Source organism: Pteronotus mesoamericanus, unplaced genomic scaffold (genome assembly GCF_021234165.1).
Source record: "Pteronotus mesoamericanus isolate MK-2021 breed Mesoamerican mustached bat unplaced genomic scaffold, CSHL_Meso_final contig_48, whole genome shotgun sequence".
Taxonomy (NCBI): Eukaryota; Metazoa; Chordata; class Mammalia; order Chiroptera; family Mormoopidae; genus Pteronotus; species Pteronotus mesoamericanus.
The window spans coordinates 1183811-1197905 of NW_026555180.1; the positions used below are offsets into that span (position 1 = coordinate 1183811).

The 14095-nt window shown below is 41.7% G+C and overlaps 1 pseudogene; it reads right to left on the reverse strand.

Moving 5' to 3' along the window:
• Positions 1–1770: 1770 nt before the first annotated feature.
• Positions 1771–3252, reverse strand: LOC129074238 (keratin, type II cytoskeletal 8-like; annotated as a pseudogene).
• Positions 3253–14095: the final 10843 nt, after the last annotated feature.

The following is a 14095-nucleotide window of genomic DNA, read 5'->3' on the forward strand; positions in this document are numbered from 1 at the left end:
GCTGGTCAAATTTCAATTTTTTGCATGTAGCTGTCCAGCTCTCCCAACATCATTTTTTAAATAAGCTATTTTTACTCCAATGTATGCTTCTGTCCCCTTTGTCAAATATTAATTGATCATAGAGACATGAGTTTATTTCTGGGCTTCCTATTCTGTTCCACTGATCTATGTGTCTGTTCTTGTCCCAGTACCAGACTGTTTTGATCACGGTGACCTTGTAATATAATTTTATGTCCAGTATTGTGATCCCTCTTGCTTTGTTTTTCTTTCTCAAAATTGCTGCAGCTATTCAGGGTTGTTTACGGTTCCATATAAATGTCTGAAATGTCTGTTCTATGTCTGTGAATTAAGTCATTTGTATTTTTACAGGGATTGCGTTGAATTTATAAATTGCTTTGGGTAGTATGGACATTTTAATGATGTGAATTTTTAAATAAATGGAAGTTGATAATAATTTACTGTAGAATTTGATTAAAAATATTAAAGTTTTAATGATATTTTCAAAAGGCTGTGTCAGATGAAAACATACAAGAAATAATTAATAACTCTGTATAAGAATCTATCTTGAGAAAATATCATAAACTTGGTCAAAGATACCTGTATGAAAACCTTAGCATTTGCATTACGTATAATAATCAAAATAGAAAAATATAGACTGCAAGTCCTGTTTTAGTCATACAATTCCATATGTGTCAGATACCTGGTATCAGATGTATGTCACTGAACAAGAAGATAACAAATAAATACAGCTGCAATATACAATATGTCTGTTGCTAATTTATTGCCAGAGCTACAGAGTCAAAGGAAGAACAGTAGAAACAAAAGTGTGGGTGAGAGAGAGAGGAATATATTGTAAATGAGATGTCTGGGAGAACTTTAGAGTCAAGATTTCAGCAGATACTTGAAGATCAAGTATTATTTGTAAAACATGGTTTTTATCTTCCAAAAGTCTATGAGGTTTATTAATTGTCCAAATCAAGTAGGAGGCTCAGGCACATAAAGTTGCTAAGAATAATATAGTTAGAAAGTAACAGAGCCACTTAAGAATCAAGAAACATGAAGAATGCATAGTTTGGAAAACTCTTTTTAAACACATCACAATGGTATATTTTTATAAAGCAAAATTTTAAAAAATCTGAAATATGAGATATCACCACAGACCAGAAGTAAAGCAGAAATGCTCTAATTAACCTCTTTCATTGTAGAGTGAAGACCATGAACCTGGCAGCAAAAGCCATTTTGACACCGGCTGAGACAAATACGGCTCTCTTCTGCTTTTGTAACGTGCTTCGCGCCAAAAGCAATGCCCTGCCCTGTAGAATCCCCTCCCCCTTAAGCGTGCATAAGGACCGCGGGATCGTGATTTGGGACCCAGACTTTGGTAGGTTACTCTACTGGGCCTACGTGCATTAATAAAGTTTACCTTCTCTTCGCTACTCCTGGTGTTGACTGAGTCCTTTCCTGACCCGCCGCAACATCAGGACCTCAGGAAAACTAAAACCAGTCCATAAGAAAGGGTAATTGGAGGGGGTAATGACAGTGAATAGAAATCATCAGGATCCCCAGAATGAATCCCAAAGTATTTAACACTTGATTGGGCTTTTAGTCGGGGACATGGGTAAGAGGCGGTCGCCCAGGCAGTGAACTCCCCCACCAGAAGGATGAGCTGAAGACTGGGGCTGAGCCTCAGGAGGGTCTCTTGTGCCCTCTGCTCCCCGACAGAGCTCCTTTCCCGCTGGCTCAGAGGACAGGAGGGGCCGCAGTAGTCGTTCACTTGGGCAGGAAACCAGATGACTCAGACACCAGCTTCCCATCACGGGTCTCAATCTTCTTCACGACCACTGTCTTGGAGGAGGTGGTGTTGGTGCGGCTTAAGGAGCCAGAGCTCCCACCAGAGCCCAAGCCAGCCTGGAAGCCCAGGCTGTAGTTGAGGTTCCCGTGAGCTAGGCTCAGAGCACCAGAGTTGCTGCTGGTGACCTTGGTATGGATACTCATGTTCTGCATCCCGGATTCCAGCCGGCTCTCCTCGCCTTCCAGCAGCTTGCGGTAGGTGACGATCTCCACGTCCAGGGCCAGCTTGACATTCATGAGCTCCTGTAGTCACGCAGCTGCTGGGCCATCTCCTTTTTTGGCGTTTACCAGAGCAGTTTCCAGCTCAGCCACCTTGGCCTGAGCATCCTTGATGGTCAGCTTGCCATGCTGCTCGGCACCCTTGATGGCAGTCTCCAGGGAAACCTTTGAGGCCATCGATCTCAGCCTGGGTTCTGCTGATGCTCCAGTTTGTCTCAGAAATCTCCGTCTTCGTGCAACGCAGGTCATCCCCGTGCTTCCCAACCAATACCTGCAGCTCCTCGTACTTGATCTTGTAGATGGCCTCAGCCTCAGACCGGCTGTAGTTGGTGATCTCCTCGTACTGAGCCTAGACAGCGGCGATGATGCAGCCCAGGTCTAGGGAGCGGCTGTTGTCCATGGACAGCACTACAGACTTGTCAGAGATCTGGGCCTGCAGCTCACGAATCTCCTCTTCTTCATACAGCTGCTTGTAGAAGTTGATCTCATCAGTCAGTCTTTTCAGGCGGGACTACAGGTCTACCTTGTTCATGTAAGCTTCATCCACATACTTTTGGATGAGGACAAATTCATTCTCCATCTCAGTGTGCTTATTGATCTCATCCTGCTACTTATTCTTCAAGTCCTCTACCAGGCCCTGCATGTTGCCAAACTCTGCCTCCAGTCTCTGTTTCTCCTGGGCCAGTGTTTTCAGCTGCCACCAAAGTTGTTGATACAGTTCTCAAACATATTGTCCATGTTACTGCGAGTTGTCTTCTGCTGTTGAAGGAGGGTCCACTTGATCTCCAGACTCTTATTCTGCTGCTCCAGGCTCTGCACCTTGTTGATGAAGGAAGCAAATTTGTTGTTGAGGCTCTTGATCTGCTCCTTCTCCTGGGTGTGCATGGGCTGGATGGTGGGGTCCACCTCCCCCTTCACAGGGCTCAGCAGGCTCCGGTTCACTTGAACAGCTTTGATGGTCCCCATACTCCCAACTCCATTGAAACCCCCTAACAAATTCATGCTGGTGCCCAGACCAAGCTGGGAGCTGCTGCCCACCTGGGAAAAAGCCGAGGAGCTGATGATGGGCCCACTCAAGTATGAGCGGCTGCTGAAGGTCCCAGGGCCAGAAGTGGACACCTTGAAGGACTTCTGGGTCACCCTTATGGACATAGTGGAGGCTGGAATGGAGGCAAGGATGCCAAACCAGACAAAGATGTAAGAAGTAGCCAAAAAGATGTTTCTCCAAAAGAGGGATTTGTAATGGGGTCTAGAACCTGGGGTGTCCAAGAAAAATATAAAATGTTCTCACCCCTACACCTACACAAGGCAGGCTGCCAGGTGGAATGGGAGACATGGAGCAAGACCACTAAGTCAATAACAGCTGTATATCTTCAAACCTCATATGCAAAGATGGCTATTTTGCATGTCAACAAGGCTAACCAGGAAGGTTTCTATAACTCAAATCTTGGCTGTAACTGGGCAGGTAGCTCCCTGGTTATAGCACTTACTGGAGGAGTTGGAAATGGGGTTGTGGGGAGGATTCATGCCTGGATTTGGGCCCAGGCACAGCAGACATGCTTGAGGCTTTTGACCATGTAGTTTTGGGAGCAGAGTGGGGGCTCCCTTGACCACACAGCTTAGGAAGCAGGAAAGCAAGATGTAGCAGTCATGCAGATCAGCTCCCCTGATTACAGCGCATGTGCATAAGAATTTGGAGATAGTTTGCTCCACTCCCAAGAGAACGATGCAAAAACCAAGTGAGGAGGAAAAGGGAGAAAGGACTCTTGTTAGTGGGCTATGAGAAAGTGCCACGTGGTCCTGAATTAAGAACTGGAGGTCACCGAGACACAGCAGATGGTGCTGGGAACAGTAAGAGGTCTGCCTAGCTGAGCTCTGGACTTCTGTTCTTTTTTTCCTGAAGGACAGTACACCTGACTGGTGTGACTGGCCTGACTGGGCAAAGAGAGGGAAGGCAGGATTGTGTGCTGGTGGTGTTTTAAAGGGATTTTGAGATTTATTGGCAACAGTGAGCCATTATTCAAAACCTGTATAATTTTTGAATAAATAGTTCTTTTTCTTTTCACCAAAATCTGCCATTGAAAGCCATAATTTTTAAGGGCAGCGTGCAAAGGACCTAGAACAGAGGGACTCCAGGGAAGGGGGGGCATTGTTCTGGTAGTTCCATCTGGGGCTCCCTCCACTCAACAGATCCACATTCAATAATAAATACACAATAAAAAAATCATACAAGTATTTGGGAAAGAGAGAATTAGCTTAAAAATTTCAAAAAGTTTTAGAGTTCATTTTCAACAGCTCTGATTTATGTAATTTTGACTGTATGGGTAAAACTACTTAGACTAGAACAGGAGTGCAAATGGAAGTTGGTAAGAATTTTAAAATAACATTCCACTCTGTAAAACTTTCCAACTTTTAAAATATTCTTAGCACTGAGCCTTGTGTAATTATCTTGCTCTCATCTGAAGGGAGAGAAAAAAAAAAGAATGAAACGTACACACAACACATTAAGATTGCTTCAGTTCTCTCATTTTCATGCATTCCACATTTTAGGACCACAAATTCCCTTTACAAAGGGATTAAGTGATCAAATAGAACCCATTAACCCATTTTAAAGTGTTGGAAGAAAGAATCAGTACACTATCCACATGCATTACCAGTTTGCCAAATTATTTATTCAATAGAGGAAAAATATGTATTCCGTGTTTAGTATTTGCTAATCATTATTTTAGGAACTGATCTAACTAAAAATGCATAAGAAATAATTTATTCTAGGAGCTCAGAATTTGTCAAGAAGGGATCGAAAGGGGAAGTTTTTTCTTTCCTTTCGTTCTTTTTTTAATGGTAAATGCTATATTTAAAGTGCAATTTCCATACCCGAAAAGGGAGGTGGAAAGAAATCCCATAGTAAATCAGGAAAAACTACAAAAGAGGTAACAGTTGGACATGTTTTAAAAAAACTCAGGAATTGTTCATGTGAATCCACTTGGAAGGACATTTTGCAAAGAGAACCACATGAACATAAGAAATATCTTTGGATGATTGCTCATTTTAATGCATAAAATATTTTATCATGGATACAAATAAATTAGTTTGGTGCTGCTTTTAAAAAACTCTAACTTTGGTTTGCATTTGGACTTTTACCCATGTCAGTGCTGTGACTGAAGGCAAGCTAATTCAGATCTTCATATCACAGTTCTATATCTCTAGAGATGAGAATATTACCTAATATATATTATCATAACCTTGTTGCAAAAAATAAATGAAGAAATGCATGTTGAGCATTTCACAGTACCTGCCTTCTGGTAAAAGATCTTTTTTAAAAAGTTATTTTATTCTTCTGTTTGGTCATCACATTTAGTGCTGTTTTCACAGATATAAAAACCGAGTAGTATGGCCAGTGGCTTCCTGATAGCTCTGATACATAAATACTTTATGCTTCACCTCTGCCTTAATGAGATTCAAGCAAGCAGCCCAGCAGCTCTCCAAAAGAGTCACCTGTGATCCTTCTTCCTCACTCAAGGTTTCTATTCCCTCTTTTTTTATATTCTCCATGCAAACTTTCTCCGAAGCCCTTGCAGAACACTTATCAAGAATCAGTTAATTCTTGAAAATTATGGGGCGGAAAAGGCCCAGGCTGTATTTAACACTGCCTAGTGATAAATGAAGTTTTACTCTGTGATTGTCCGCTGTTAAATTAATATCCTTCTATTTTATTATATTAACAACTTTCAAAATCATGTCTAAGAGATATTTTTGGTTGAATTAGAGCCAGTAGCCTAAAATTTTTTCATACATTTTATAATCTGCCTAAGGTTAAATAAGGGTAGGCATGATGTCTTTAATCAAGGTAATCTTCATTCGTTATGTTATTTCACTTGGAAAATCAGATTATACTTGTAATGGGGGAAATGCCCTTCCAGAAATGGGGAGGGGTGGAGAAGAGCCAAAGACATGTGTTTGCATTGCCCCGGCAATCAGGATAACACATACAAACAGGGGGAAAAAAAAGAGAGAGAGAGACAGAGTGAAGCTCATGCCAAAAATAGGAAGATAATCGGGTAAGACATAGCCTCCCATCTACTTCTGCCACATGGAAGATTATGGAGGGTCTTTAAAAGGCAGACTATGTGCAAAGTCCAACTTTTACTCCTTCATGCCATGGCTAGTAGGTCCACTGCTGGGGGCTGAGTTTTCTGAGACAAGGACCTAGCCAGAAGGATTCTGAGTGTCTCCTGTCATAGTACTCTAAGACCAGACTGTTTGGGAGTACAGCAAGTTTCAGGTAGGAGGGTAGGGTGGGCAATACTCAGGCCAGGGGACTTAGGCAGGCTTGGGCTGAGACGTCCCCTTCCCCTTCCCCATGTGGGAAGCTGCAGTGGCTGCTGATCATTGGTGGCCCACTCCCTGGTATGGGTCCAGCAAACCTTGTGCACCTTCACAAGCAGAAAGCCATGTGGTTGCTGCCTGCCCATGGCCCATGCCAGTGTGGGCCAGTCAGCTATGACTCCAGTGCAGCCAGGGATGGTCAGGTTGACACCCCTCCCTGAGCACTTTGGGCCTGAACAAGAGCACTACTGGTGCTGGGAGCAAGGCTAGTAAGAAGATGGAAGGGAAAGGAGATTTGAGCCAGCAGGTCCTGGGAAGTAGTGCAGCCAGGTAACAAGCCCTGTGCCCTTCCACAAAGCCATGGGAAACCACTGTGGCAGTTGCCCACCAGCAGTGTGTTCACTCCTCTTACAGCAGGGGAGGAGGTGAGCATCAGGAAATCTACTGTCTATATCTATAAGTAAATAACAATTTCACTTCCTTTTCCACCTGACTCTATCTCCATAGTTATTGCCTATGGGCAGCATGTAGTGTGACCCCACAAGCAGTTCAGTTATAGTAGTGGTGCCCAATGTGGGGCCTTAGCTACTTGTGGCAGTTTTACACCCTTAAGGATTAGGACTGTAGGGCTTCTCAGTTACTGAAAGTTCTTCTGTAAACCTCCTGGGAGCATCGGCTACTTAAACATGCCTAGCAGGTGGAAAGGAAACAGGTCTTGGAAGGGAATTGACTCTGGGAAGAAGGAGAGACCAGCTGAGTTTTAGGGCTGTGAAGCAGGTTCCAGGTGAAAATTGGCCTTTTCGTGGGAGGCCATTGTTCCGCTTCACTGATTATGAGATCGGTTGATAGAAAAACTTGCATATGAGCATTTGTTAAAATAAGAGTCATGGATGCCAGTTTCCTTGGTTTGTTTCCCAGTTGCCTGATTTCTTTTGGTCATAGGGTTGGGCCTGCTGTGTATCTGGGTCCGCAGGAGCCATTCTAGGTTGGTTCCTGGATGGAGCTCACTGGTAGAATTTTAGTGGACTGGGATACATATAGCCATTTCCAATGTGCAAGGAGGTATTGGTTTATTACTGTAATATTGTATAGTCTACATACATTTTGGACTATGGGGAAAGGTGCCCCACAGGTGGTTCCCTAGACTACTGTACAGTAATTACTGGAACAGTATTGCCAACAATTCCATGAATGGTATGAAATTCATTATTTCAAGGCATTTATGTCATTGCAAATAGGATTTCACCAGAGACAGAGGGAAACATCCCTAGACCCACAGCCTATCTCTCAAAGATGTTGGATCACATGACAAAGGAATGGCCATCATGCCTTTGAGCAGTGGCAACTAACTGACATCTTGTAGGAAGCTGAGAATTTCACATTGGGACAGCCTGCTACAGTATTGGTACCACACCAAGCACTAACTCTGTTGGAACAGAAAGGAGGGTGTTGGCTGATGGCAGGAAGCTTGGGTAAATACCAGACCATTCTGTTGGATAACCCAAATATTACCTTGCAGACTACAGTTTTGAATCCAGGCATTCTACTCCCAAACACAGAAGTAAACTTAGCCCTCCAGCATGACTGCTTGGAAATCATTGACCAACTTTATTCTAACAGGCCAGATCTACTGTACCAACCATTGGTAGCACCAGTCTGGGAGCTATACATAGATGAGAGCAGCTTCATGGACATTAGCCAACAGTGAGCCAGGTATGTGGCAGTCACCACAGACAAGATAATAGAAGCCCAAGCTCTTGCATTGGAAACCTCAACACAGAGGGCTGAACTGATAACCCTCGGGAGAGCCTTAGTACTGTCCCAGGGAAAGAAGGTTAACATTTACACAAACTCCAAATATTCCTTCATGGTAGTAGTCCATGCCTATGGAGCAATGTGGAAGGAGAGAGGGCTCTTAATCTTGGGGAACAAGGATGTTAAACATGCAGAAGAGATTTTACAATTGCTACAGTCAGTGAATCTATCAAGCCAGGCTGCCATAATGCTCTGCCCAGGACACCAAAGGGATGGCTCCCAAATGAACCAGGGAAACTGAACTGCAGATAAAACAGCAAGACAAGCAGATGGAGGGCTGCCACACTTAGGGGTTTTGATGCCCTGTTTGGACTTTCATTGAGCCTCATTACACAGAATAAGATGAGGAATAAGCCAATAAATGAGTATTCACTAGCACTGATCCCAATTCCATAAGGAAGATCAACACTCATGGAATGATCTTACTTCCTGAGGCTCTAGTGTATCTCATCCTCAAACACCTATGTGAAGAGACCCATTATGGAAAAGATGCTTTGATGGAACCCATTAGAACACATTTAAAGGGCCTGCATTCACAGAATACTGTTCAGAGGATTATCCAAGCCTGTCAGATATGTGCCAAAAATAATCCTAAAACAGAACACACTCTATAGAAAAAGGGAGTACAATATAAAATGTTGCTTATCTGAGAACTAACAAGTAAACTTTACACAAATACCAAATTTCACATTTTTATTAGTTTTTGTAGAAACTTTTTTTTGGATGTATAGAGGCTTACCCCCACTAGAGCTGAGAAGATGACTGAGGTAGTGAAGCTTTTACTTAAAGAAATAATTCCTACGTTTGGACTTCCTCACAGTATTCAGAGTAACAATGGGTCATCATTCAATTCAGAGATGTCCCAGAAAGTTGGACAGGCACTGCAAATAAGATGGAAACTACATGTCTCTTAGAGACATCAGTCTATAGGCTGAGAAAATGAATCATGCATAAAGAAGACTCTGGCAAAAATATTCCAGGAAACATTTGAAATGGGACCATGTACTTTCTGTTCATTTCCTCTGGATTAGAGTTGCACTCAGAAGTGGGCTTAAGTTAAGCCTTTTCAAATAGTTTATGGAAGACCCTTCCAAATCTCAGTTCCGGGAGTGCCCTCTACCTAGACTTGGAGCACTTGGAGTGGAAAATTAAGCTATATCTATAAAATTTAGGGCAAAAACTAACCATTCTGCATAAGTTTGCTCATTGCAGGTCAGCCTACCCATCTGACAAGCCCTTATACCCATTCCAGCCAGGGGACTGAGTCTTACTAAAGTCTTGGAAGGCTCAAGGACCTGAACAACAGTTATCTGAGCAATGGACTGGCCTCTATGACACCCTACTGACAACATATTCTTCTTTGAAGCTCATGGGAATTAAATCTTGGGTCAACTACACACAAATAAAATAGGTATCACCTAAGGAGTATTCAAATCCTGTGTCTGTGGTTGATGTTGAAAAGGAAAGCTGGACATTCACACTGGAAAGATATTGAAATTTCTTTCAGGAGAGAGGGCCCCAATGCAAAATGGCAATGTTTCTTTATTTTATTTATGCTTTTGCAAATTTAGGGATTTTTAGCTGTCAGATACTGAGTTTGAATGTGGTCTGTTCCAAAATAAAAAAAGGACAAGAATTAAAAGTGATTTATTCTTGTGGCTATTCTTGAGTCAGTAAGAAGGTCTATGAAGGTTTCAGAAGGTGTGTAGAAAGTCGTAAGGTGTATAGAATGCTGAAAAAAAAGAAAGAAAGAAAAGCTTGTGAAGGATGTAGAGGCCATAGAAAGGTGTTAATTTTTTTTTTGAAAGAAAAGGAGCCTCAGTGCTTAGGTTGAATTATTCTTTGCTTTAGGTTTTGTTTGGTTTCTTGCTTTCTGATTTCTTTTAGATTTGGGAAACTTAACTATTTTGTTTACACTGAAAATCCTCTGCTTCTGCTGTTTCAGACTTTGTACAATTTGGACCTAAGGTTGTTTGGTGTCAGTTATACCTGACTGGGCTGAGAGCATGTCTCTGCCATAAAATTGGTTGGTGAGAGGTCATGTTTCTTCCAGGGGACCAGGGAGTGCACTGGTAAGTAAGAGAATGCCTTTACTATTGAGGCTTTGTGCCATTGGTTCAAAGTAGAATCTGGCTGGTGTGAGAACATATCTCTGCCATGTGGAATGTGTGCCATTTGGACTTGGGAAAAGTCATTTGGTGCCAGTGAGAGATGGATGAAGTAAGCAAATGTCTCTACCATTGGGACTTCATGCCATTTGGGACCTGAGAAATGTCTCTGTGATAGTGTGACTGGTGGAAGACAAGATTCTAAAGCTAGTTTTGGCCCCCTCTCATTATTTTTTGGAACTCTGTTTTTGCTTTGGATTTTTGTTGTTTCTGTTTTGAAAAGACATTGAGGTTCCTAAGGGTTAAAACTGTACATTAGGTTAAGAGAAAAGTAATGAGGGATATAAGGCATCAAAACACAATTTAGGTGGATATTGGAAGAAAAATGGTTCTCCTTTTCACTTTGTATTTTTCTCTCTACCTGACCACTCTAGAATTTGGCATTCTTAATGAGTAATAATATAAAATATCCTTTACATGAAACCAATAAGACCAGTTTCAAATTATGGTTCTAATAACCAAGACTTTGACTAGAATGCCATACCTGAAGGAGGCATGCCTGAGCTCTGATTGTTACCAGAAAGCCTTGATAAACTAAGATTGATTTTGGAAGCTAACAGAGGCCCACTGGATACATGGTCTGCTACCTTATTTCGTCATGTAGTTCATGGCAGTGTTCCCAGGAGAGGAATGAAGGTTGCTTTCCTGAAAGATGGCATGGAGGAATCTTGAGACATGATGGATACCTCAAGGACTTGAGGAATACAGGTACTGCAGGCAAGCTGGATGGCAGTTATAGGGCCTGGCTTCTATGCTCTGAAAGGCTATTTAAGAGTCAATCTGAAGGTTCTTTATTGTAGTTCCAGGAAAGAAGACTTAAACAAACAAAACAAACCAAAAAAAAAACTTATATGTATAGTTCTATTCTTACTGTTTTTATAAAAACAATGAGGCAAAATTGAAAGCTTGCAGTCTGTTTGAGGTCAATGAGGGTGATCTTAGAAAGAGAAATCAGGTTTTAAGGAAAAGCATGATGCTCAGTCATAACCATTGGATTTTAGTGCAGCTAACTGTCTTCAAAGTTTGTTTTCACTTGAGGCTTGAGCTAGCTTCACCTGATGAAATCAAATTCTCACTGCTTAGTATCATTCCTGCAAAGATCTTGTAACTGAACATCTTCTCAAGAGACTGTTTTGTGGACTCATAAAGGGTGTAGTTCCCACTAGAGAAGCTCACCTGTATCACCAATTCCTTGGACTCAACAGTTTGACTGGATTAAACAGTTGAGTTGATGAAGTTTGGGGTAGTGTATTGTCTTCACTTTAAAACTGCTTTCTTTTCTATCTTAATAGTTTGGAAAGAAAGGGTTCAGAAGTGTTAAAGGCGGGAATCTCAGGATATTCCCCTTAGCCTAATTTAAGTTGAATATAGTAGTCAATAAGTGTTCGGACAAGTGTGACACCACTTGCACACCTTCCTCCAAGGAAACCACTTTTTCTTAACCAAGGACATTATAGAATTTATCCCTACCTTTGTCATTTAGTTGTTATGGTTCTAATCATGCCTTCTAATGCTCTTGCCAAATTTTTCATCTTCAGAATACAACAAGGATGTCAACTCATCTAGTAATGCCATCTTTTGGACATTGTGAAGGCAGCTTTCCAGGAACAACTGACTAACCTGGACTTTCTGAGATCCCTCTGCCTCACATGAAGGCTCCCCTCCACTCCAGACCCCCTTTGGTAGGTACCTCTGAACCAGGGAATAGGTAGGACTATGCTCCTTGGCCAGAAGGAAATAGTTAGAAAAGAAGAAAAGCTTTGTCCATCTGCCCTTGTAAAATTTCAAGTGTCCAGAGTGTTAAAGGGAGTAAGTATAATGGGGGGAACTCCCCCTTGGAAATGGGGAGGGGTGGAAAAGTGCCAAAGATGGTGCATGTGTGCATCTCCCTGGCCACTGGAATAATGTTCACAAGGCAGAGGAAAAAGAGACGTGCAGGGCTGGCACCAAAAACTAGGAAGGTGACTGTATGGGAGGGACATAGCCTCATGTCTGCTTCCTCAATGAGAGAGATTACAGGGGTGGGGTTAGAAAGTGGACTGTATGGAAATGTCACACTTTTTGCTCCACCTTGGCTGGTGGTTTTGTGGCTAGGTGCTGAGTTTCTTGAGCTGGGGACTTAGTCACAGAGATTCTCACTGCCTTTTGACATTGTGCTCTAGGACCTGCCTTTCCAGGAACACAGCAGTTTCTAGGTAGGAGGGCAGGGAGAGAGACTTAGGCCAGCAGGCTCTGGGAAGCTTGGGCAGCAGACTCAGGGAGCCTCAGGCCAACAAGGCCTGTGCCCCTTCCCTAGGTGGGAAGCTACACTGGCTGCCACCCGCCCAGGGCCCACGTCAGTGTAGGCCAGTCAGATACAGCCCCAGTGCAGACAGAGAAGATCAGGCCCCATGCCTGTCTCTGAGCCCTTTGGGCCTAAACAGGGTCACTGCTAGTGGAGGGCTGGCAAGAAGCAGGTGGAGGGGTGAAGGGATTTGGGTCAGCAGGCCCTGGAAAGCAGGACTTGGAAACCAGAACAGCTGGGTGACAAGCACTGTGCCCCTCCCCTGTCCATGAAGCCATGGAAAACCACTGGTGGTCACCTACCAGCAGTCTGCTTACCCTTCTGGCAGCAGGGGTGGGGGCATGCATCATGAAATCTACTGTTTATAAGTAAATAAAAATTTCATTTTTCTTTCCACTGGACTCTATCTCCAGAGTTACTGCCTATGGGTGGCAGAGAGTGGTACCCCATTACTAGTTTGGTTACACACTTACAGGGACATTTTTCACAATGTAACCCACAGCTATGGTGGTCTTTCTAATATTTATTCATTTTTCAATCTAAAATAAAATTTTGATTGTTTTATATTCTTTATTCCTAAATGTTTTTAGTAAATCATAAGACATAAGACAATAAATCCAGGTAGCTTATATGAACACTCAAATAATTATTATCTTACACCAATGTTTGTTTATTGTACCTGATATTTACTGCATCATAATTTATAGACTAATCGGTTCTATTTTTTCAATTTCATCTTTTTATATTTGGTTTCTTCAACTTGAATTGTGAATATGTATTGTTTTATATCATATGAAATAAACGTAACTTCTTAAAATTTTCAGCATAGATTTCATTAAATATAAAAAGTGATATCAATCTCAAGTAGATGCTATATTTCACTGAGATGGAGAATAGGTCAGTCAGTTAATCAATGATTCAATGTAAGTTATTTACCTTTGGAAAAATAGAATAATTATACTGTTTCTGAGACTTCATTTGAATAATTTATTTGACTTATTTAACTATTTCACTTATATGTGTCACCTTTTTCTTTATTAGATTGATGTTTTAACGGTTTTGATATCAACACATAGTTTCCTTATACGCATGATGTAATATACATTTCTACTTTTCTATTATATTTAATTGTAATTTTTTTCTGTTGATCCATCCAGCATTAAAGCATCATTCTTCTTCTTTTTTTATTTTGTATTATCTAAATCATGCTTTCCTAAATGTACAGTTTGATATCTAGAAAATAAATATCCCACATAAATGCTAGAGTATTAGTATGTCAAATTTATCTTTGCCTTTGCATAATTTTTTCAGTTACTTTTATTTACTATTGTAGACTTCCTCTATTATATTTACTTGTCTATGCTAAATCCATTAAAATTTGAGTTTATTTTTTAGTGATGTTTCTTTTGAAATATGTGAGCCAGCAATCTGA